The sequence below is a fragment of the Phyllobates terribilis genome, unplaced genomic scaffold, assembly GCF_046119375.1.
Source record: "Phyllobates terribilis strain yellow unplaced genomic scaffold, ASM4611937v1 Scaffold_42__1_contigs__length_11168841, whole genome shotgun sequence".
NCBI classification, from domain to species: domain Eukaryota; kingdom Metazoa; phylum Chordata; class Amphibia; order Anura; family Dendrobatidae; genus Phyllobates; species Phyllobates terribilis.
In genome coordinates this window covers 2,744,114-2,752,150 of record NW_027362802.1, presented here as the reverse complement: position 1 = coordinate 2,752,150, position 8,037 = coordinate 2,744,114, and positions in this window count along the sequence as shown.

The following is an 8,037-nucleotide window of genomic DNA, read 5'->3' as shown; positions in this document are numbered from 1 at the left end:
ACACTTATCTCACAAATACCATCTACAGCAGCCTGGTTTACAATAATTGATTTAGCAAACTTTTTTAGCATTCCACTACACAAAGACTGTTAGTTTCTGTTTGCATTTACATATCAGGGCAGGCAATTGACTTGGACAGTGATACCACAGGGTGCGCAGAATAGCCCTTATCAGTTTGCAAAGAACATGTCTAGCTGTCTGTTGCCGTGGCAGCTGGACAACTCTGAGGTAGTGCTATTACAATACGTGGATGATCTTCTCTTGTGTGCCCCCACGGAGCAAATGTCCATCAGGGCCAGTGTTAGCCTCCTCAAGCATCTAGCAAAACTGAATTGTCTAATCTCAGTCTCAAAACTTCAGTTTTGCCTCGGTCAAGTGGTCTTCTTAGGCCACTGCCTTACTCAGGGTGCCAAACATCTTACAGAAGAAAGGAAGACGGCCATCTATCTGCTACCATTTCCAAAATATCCCATAGAGCTGCAACGGTTTCTCCGATTATGTATATATTGTAGACAATGGATCCCAGCCGCCTCACATCTGATGCAGCCCCTATATGATGCATTAAAAGAAGACACTCTGGCTGATGTAAACAAATCAGACCCCCGGGCCTCCCGCGTGGCAGGCGAGAATTCTACCACTGAACAACCAATGCATGTCTGGTGTGTGTGTCTGGTGCATACAGCGTAAACAGTATGTCTGTGATGCGTACAGCCTATACTTTGTGTGTGTGTGTGGTGTGTACGACGTATACAGTGTGTGTGTGTGGTGCGTTCGGCATATAAAGTTTGTGTGCGTGGTGCATATGGCGTATTCAGAGTGTGTGTGGTGCGTAGGGCCTATGCAGTTTGTGTGTGTGGTGCGTACTGCATATACAGTGTGTGTGCTGCGTATGACGTATACAGTTTGTGTGTGGTGCGAACGGCGTATACAGAGTGTGTGCGGTGCATATGGCGTATACAGTGTGTGGTGCCTATGGCGTATACAGTGTATGTGTGGGAGCGGGATGCGTACGGCGTATATAGTGTGCGTGTGTTATGCACACGGCGCATATAGTGTGTGTTGGGCATATACAGTTTGTGTGTGTGGTGCGCACGGTTTATATTGTGTGTGTTGTGCGTGCGGCGTATACAATGTGTGTGGTGCATACGGCGTATACAGTGTGTTTGTGTGTAGTGCGTACAGCGTATACAGTGTGTGTGTGGTGCATACGGCATATGCAGTATGTGTATGTGTGTACGGCACATACAGTGTTTGTGTTTGGTGTGTAGAGCTTATACAATGTGTGTGTGTGTGGTGCATATGGCATATACAGTGTGTGTGTGGGTTGCGTAAGGCATATACAGTGTGTGTGCGTGGTGCGTCCAGCGTATACAGTGTGTGTGGTGCGTACGGCATATTTAGTGTGTTTGGTGCGTACGGAGTATACAGAGTGTGTGTGTGGTGGTGCGTACGGAGTATACAGTGTGTCTGTGATGCGTACGGTGTATACAGAGTGTTTGTGGAGCGTACGGCATATACAGTGTGTGTGTGTGTGTGGTGCGTACGACCTATACAGTGTGTGTGTGGTGTGAAGGCATATATAGTGTGTGTGTTTGGTGCATACAGCGTATATGATGTGTGTGAGTGGTGAATACAGCGTATTCAGTATGTGTTTGTGTTGCGTACGACGTATACAGTGTCTGTGTGGTGCGTACGGTGTATAAAGTGTGTGTGGTGCATACATCGTATACAGTGTGTGTGTGTGGTGTATACAGCGTATACAGCCGAGTCATCATCCGTGGGGCGTGGCCTCCCGGAAGTGCATCCTGCATCATCGCCGGCAGCATGCGACGGGGCCGCACAGGAAGTGAGCGGTGGGCTCAGATACACGTCCCCCGCAACAAGAGCAGGCAGCGATCCACGGCGCAGCATATTTAGAAAAAGGAGTGCCAGATCGGATGAGAGGACCGAAGGGACCACCAGCACAGTAGACACACCTGGCAAAGTACCTGTCGGGGTGCCTGCCAGACAGAGCAGCAGAGGAAGACAGCACGGCAGGTACATGGGGAGGCAACAGCAATTTGAGAACCTGCTGCCTGGTTCAAGTAATCCTATCCAGAGGAGTGAAGCCGTGGGCAGCAGCACGGGGCTGCCTGGCAGTTACCCACAGACCGGGCTTTGAAGTCCGGGTCCAGAAGTCGCACAGTGCCACGGACGGCAGGGAGGACCGGAGCAGTGACAGGCGGAGGACGATCTACGGGGATATCGGCACGTGCTCAGGTCCCCCCTGGTGATGAGGAGGCCAGGGGCACGGGACTTGAGTAGCAGCAGGAGTCTGGTGGATCAGAAAATGGAGAGGATCAGGGCGACTCAAGGAATAGACAAGACTCGGGACGTACGGCTGGCGGGGACAAAGCACCTGCGCAGCTCGGTGAGTATGCGTCTATGTATGGTTTGTCGCCCGCGGGTTCATTAGCAGATGGGGCAGGTGATAGGCAGTTGTCAGGGCCCAGTGGGGTAAATGTTAGGGGGGGCGTGGGTCGGACGTCATGGAGCTTTGGGATATTTTGGCAAGCATGTCTCAAATTTTGGCAAGAATAGACGGTGGTGGAACCAATGAGGCAGGGTTATCCCCGGTGGGGGCTTGGTTACCTAGTCAACTGGAAGTGTCGCAGGTGGGGAGCGAATCGGCCAGGTCGGCGGTGTGTATGTTATGATCTGCTACAAGAACTAAGGAAAGATAGGAAAACTGTCCCTACAATAGGACAAAGCTGATGCCTACGATGCAGCGGGCAACCTGTTCCTTGTGAACAGACCTGCCTTCGTCCTCAGCTAGTCTGAAAGCAGACCTATAGATATAAGGGAGGGGTCCCTAAAAGTACTAAGGACTGGGACAAAATTGGACACCTCCTAGCAGAAGTTGTAGCTGAGCAAAAAGACAAACAGACAAAAATACTTAGAGGTCCAAGGACCAAGCAAACTATAGAGATAGGTACAAAGCACCTGGCTAGATTAAGAGTCAAAAAACACTGAAGTCCAGCAAAGCCTGAAGGGCGGAGCTGGAATAAATAGGCAGCAGGTCACGTGACCACAAAATAGAAAAAAACTAAGTGGAGGGTTCTAACAGTACCCCCTCTTCTATGAGAATCCCCCGGATCCTCCAGGCCCAGGCCTATCAGGAAACCTCCTGTGAAACGCTCTGATAAGTCTAGGAGCAGAGACATCATCTGCCCTTACCCAGGAGTTATCCTCAGGACCGAAACCTTTCCAAGCGACGAGATGCTGCAATCTCCCTCTATGCCTTCTGGAACTCAGGATACGAGAAATTTCATATTCACCGTCTTCCACCACCGGAGGAACTGTGACAGTGGCATCCCTATTTGATACATCAGCTTGTTTCAACAAGGAAACATGAAACACCGGATTAATCTTCCAGGAGGAGGGTACCTCCAACCTAACAGCAGACTGGTTAACCACCTGAAGCACCTCAAATGGTCCCACAAACTTCGGACCCAATTTCTTAGAAGGAATCCTCAACCGCAGATTCTTTGAGGACAACCAAACCATGTCACCAACCGTAAACAAAACCTCTTGACGTTTCCTGTTAAAATACTTCTTAGACTTTTTGTTAGCCTCGTAAAGGTTACAATGTACATCAGTCCAAACTCTCTCCAAATCACCGGAAAAATTCTCCTCCTTCGGCACAGCCGACACCAATTTGGAGAATGAACCAAACGACGGATGTCTCCCTGTACAACAGAAAAACGGAGAATACCCAGCAGAAGAGGATGTATGGTTGTTAAGAGCAAATTCAGCAAGTGGCAGAAACTCAGACCACCCTTCTTGATTGTCTGCCACAAAACAACGCAAAAACTGCTCAACATCCTGGTTCTTTCTTTCTGTCTGTCCATTAGACTCAGGATGATACCAAGATGAAAATGGCAAATGTACTCTGAACCTGTCACAAAAAGCATGCCAAAAATGAGCCACAAACTGAGGTCCCTTATCAGAAACAATGTTGGTGGGAACGCCATGGAGTCTGACAATTTCCTTGACAAAAGCCTTAGTGAGTGTCTTAGCGCAGGGTAGTTTAATGAAAGGAACCAAGTGACACATCTTGCTAAAACGGTCCACGTCCACCCAGACGACAGTGAAACCCTCGGACACAGGAAGGTCAGTAATAAAATCCATAGCAAGATGCGTCCAAGGTGCACTAGGAACCTCCAGAGGGCAAAGCAACCCCGCAGCAGGAGCATGTGAAGCCTTTGATCTAGCACACACCGTACATTGACGCACCCATTTAATGATTTCCTTCTGCCACCCAGGCTACCAAAAACTGCGACCTACCAGTCTCTTAGTCTCAGAAATTCCTGGATGACCTGCCAACCGAGACTCATGATACTCCACAAACAACTCTCTCCTAAAGGTTCTAGGTACAAACAACCTCCCATGGGGAGTGTTAGATAGGGCATCCTCCTGGGCTTTCAGAATCCCATCTTCCAAAACGGAGTCCAATGCTGCTCTCACAACTAGTGTTGAGCCACCCCCGTAGTGTTCGAGTTTGGTTCGGTTCGTCGAACACCCGTGTGTTCGCCGAACTGTTCATCGAACTGTTCGTCGAACACCTTCGAACACCGTTAAAACCAATGGCAGGCAAACAAAAACACATAGAAACACATAGAAAACACCTTCAAAGGTGTCCAAAAGCTGACAAACTGCTCAGAAGACATAACTAACACATGGAAAAGTGACAAGTACATATAGTCATGCGAAAATAAAAGAGGTGGAGGAGTAAAAGGAGGGGGAGACACAGATATAGGCATGTCATGCCCTTCTAAAATCCAAAAAGTGAGAAGCCGACACGGCCAGTCCGCTCCTGCCCGTGCCACCTCCGTGTCGCCGGGTTTGTGCCAGAGCCGCGGTGAACCCTGACGGCCAGCCCCCCTCTCCCAATACTGGTGCCTGTCCGCTGGTGGGTCGAGCGAGTCCCCCTGTGGTGGAGGCAGCTCTAAGCTTTTTAATTTAAATTGTCTCTCTAATTTGAATGAATACACTTTAAATCCATTTACAAGGATCTATTGGAGGGCAAGTCTCATGCCAGCAGCCGCGGTAATTCCAGCTCCAGTAGCGTCCACTAAAGCTGCTGCAGTTAAAAAGCTTTTATAAGGATCGAGCTCGGCTGTCCACCGCAAGGCATCCTACTGCCAGTCCCAGCCCCTATGCCTTGGGGTGCCTCCTGATGCTCTTCACTAAGTATCCCATGGTCCCGAAGCATTTCCTTTGAAAAAATTAAGTGTCTAAACTACAGGTGGTGTAGCTTGCTTAACAGCCGGGATAATCCGCTGACTAGCAGACACTGCTACTAGGCACAAAGTATTTCCTGGGCTAGATACAGTTAAAAATTTGTAATTAGATACTCTCGTTGGATGCTGAGAAAGCATTCCATAGAGTCTCCTGGCACGCCATATATGATTCTCTTAAAAAGCTTGGGGTAGGGGTCTAGGGGACCCTTTTATAGCCAAAATCACGGCCCTGTATCGCAATACGTCACCTAGGCTGAAGATAAATGGAACTGTAGCACCCTGAGGGCTCGGTTGCTACAGATGTATTGCACCTCACCCAGAGGTGTGATATCTCACTCTCAGGTAAGGATGGAGTGTGGATCAGGACGCGACACCTGCATGCATTACACCACATTGCCGTGGGGCAGGGCGACCAATATGCCCCTGAGATGGGCACGACAGTCCCTGTCCCTGGCTGGAGTGGGGGGAGGGAACACTGAGGAAGGGGAACCCTGTAGTGCAGGAGCAGGGAGTAAGCAGTTCCTGGGTGCATTGAGAAGGGAGTATAAAAGGTGGGCACCATCTTAGTTCAGTGCAGAGAAGTCTGAGCAGAAGTGGCAGGGAGCAGGGGCTCTGCATGAGCTCTGCTCCGGAGGCGGGCCTAGTAACAGAGGCCCAGGCCTGGAAGAGGGAGAAGGAAGGAAGAGGAGCGGAGAAGGCTCCAGGAACGAGGAATGAAGGGATCCCAGGGGTGCGGACGGGCGAGTCACCACCGCACGCCCGAATCCACCTGCGTGGAGGGGTCAGGCCAAAGGGGGAGACCGGTCCCCAAACTAGTGGAGGCAGGAAACGACCCTCAGCTAGAAACCGGAGGCTCTGACATTTTATGTGGCGCAGCCCCTCGCTACACCCGCTAGGAAGGCACCACATAGGGTCAGGGAAACTGGCGCCAAGTTTACCACGAGGAGGCCCGAGGCAGCCGGACAGAAGTGTTGGTAAGAAAGGCCAGACAAAGGACACACAAAGGGGGTCCTGTGAAGTGCTCCAAAGTTATCTGGGAGTTGTCTGAGCCCCTCACCTGGTGAGCACAGTACGACGTGGGCAGCCGTTACCTGCAGACGTGGTCTGGATAATAAGAACTGTGAGTAAAGGCCCTGGACTGCATCACTGACTCCGTGTCGTTACTGCTGCTGCCCTGCACCATGACCCCATCCTCCGCATACACTGCCCTGAGGCTATACTCCTCCCGTGGGGAGTTATGCTACGCTCTGCTGCACCCACAACACCAGCCTCAGCGGTCTGCCTGTAGCGGCGGTTCACTCTGACCGCAATCCACGGGTGGCGTAGTCGGACATTTAAACATCAAAACCACATAAATAGTTCCGCCACTGGTTTGACCGCCCTGAGCCACGGAACCGTGTCGCCGCCACGAAGACTACAACCACCAGCATCCACCAAAAAGGGTCCGGCTCCGGGTGTCCCAAGGCCCAGGGGGTGCGTCAGAACATTTTCATCACCTTTCACAATCACCAATGGGACAAGGCAGGGATGTCCTCTGTCCCCTCTCTTATACATCCTAGTGACGGAGCACCTGCTCTCATCAATTCGCCATAACCCCAATATTAGGTGGATTGAGGTGGGAGGCACCGAGTACAAGTGCTCTCTATTTGCTGATGATGTCCTAGTATATATCACTCAATCACATATATCCATCCCTGCTGTTATGGCTGAAATAGATCACTTTGTTACATGGTAAAATTTTAAAATCAATGCAGCGAAGTCTGAGGCCCTCGATGTCTCCCTCCCCAAATCCATATAGGATTCCATCCAGTCCAACTTTCCCTTTGCCTGGCCCTCACAGGGTATCAAATACTTAGGAATTCCTATTCATAGAGACCTCTCCCATCTATGTTATCTTAATTTTTGGCCCTTTATTGAACAATTCCATACAGACCACGGTTGGCAAGTTAGAACTGTAAGATTCACTACGTGAACCACTGGTGTTTTGTGGAAAAGCACATGTACACTGCGTTCCAAATTATTATGCAAAAAGTGTTTAGGAGTGATAAGGGAAGAATTTGTTTGTTTGTCAGTTAAACTCATTGATGGTGATGTGTGTCAGGGCTCTTTATATCACTGTAAGCAATTGCAGACACCTGTGCTAATTAGTTTGACAGGTGTGTCCAATGAAAGGCAAGACTACTTAAGAAGGCTCTCTCACATTATTAAGCAGCCTACATTTTCTGCCAAAATGGGAAAGAAAAAGGATGTGTCGGCTGCTGAGAAGCAACAAATTGTGGAGTGTTTAGGTCAAGGCATGATTACAATCAACATTGTGCGATGATCAGGATGAAGTGTCTTGGCAATCAAGAAGTATGTAGCTGATTCACAGTACACACGTGTGCGTGCTGATAAGGGCAAATTGAGGACTCTTTCCTACAGGCAATTACATCAGGTTAAAAGAGCAGCGGCAAAAAAGCCTTGTCATAGCAGCAGACAAGTTTTTGAAGATGCTGGTGCCTCCAACGTCCCCCGAACAACAAGATGCAGGGTCCTTCAGAGGTTTGCAGCTGTGCATACGCCATCCTGTCGACCTCCTCTATCCACTTCACACAAGCAGAAACGGCTCCAGTGGGCTAAACATTACATGAAGACTGATTTCAAAACTGATTTGTTCACGGATGAGTGCCGTGCAACGCTCGATGGTCCAGATGGATGGAGTGGAGGATGGCTGGTTGATGGACACCCCACGCAAACACGGCTACAGCGCCAACAA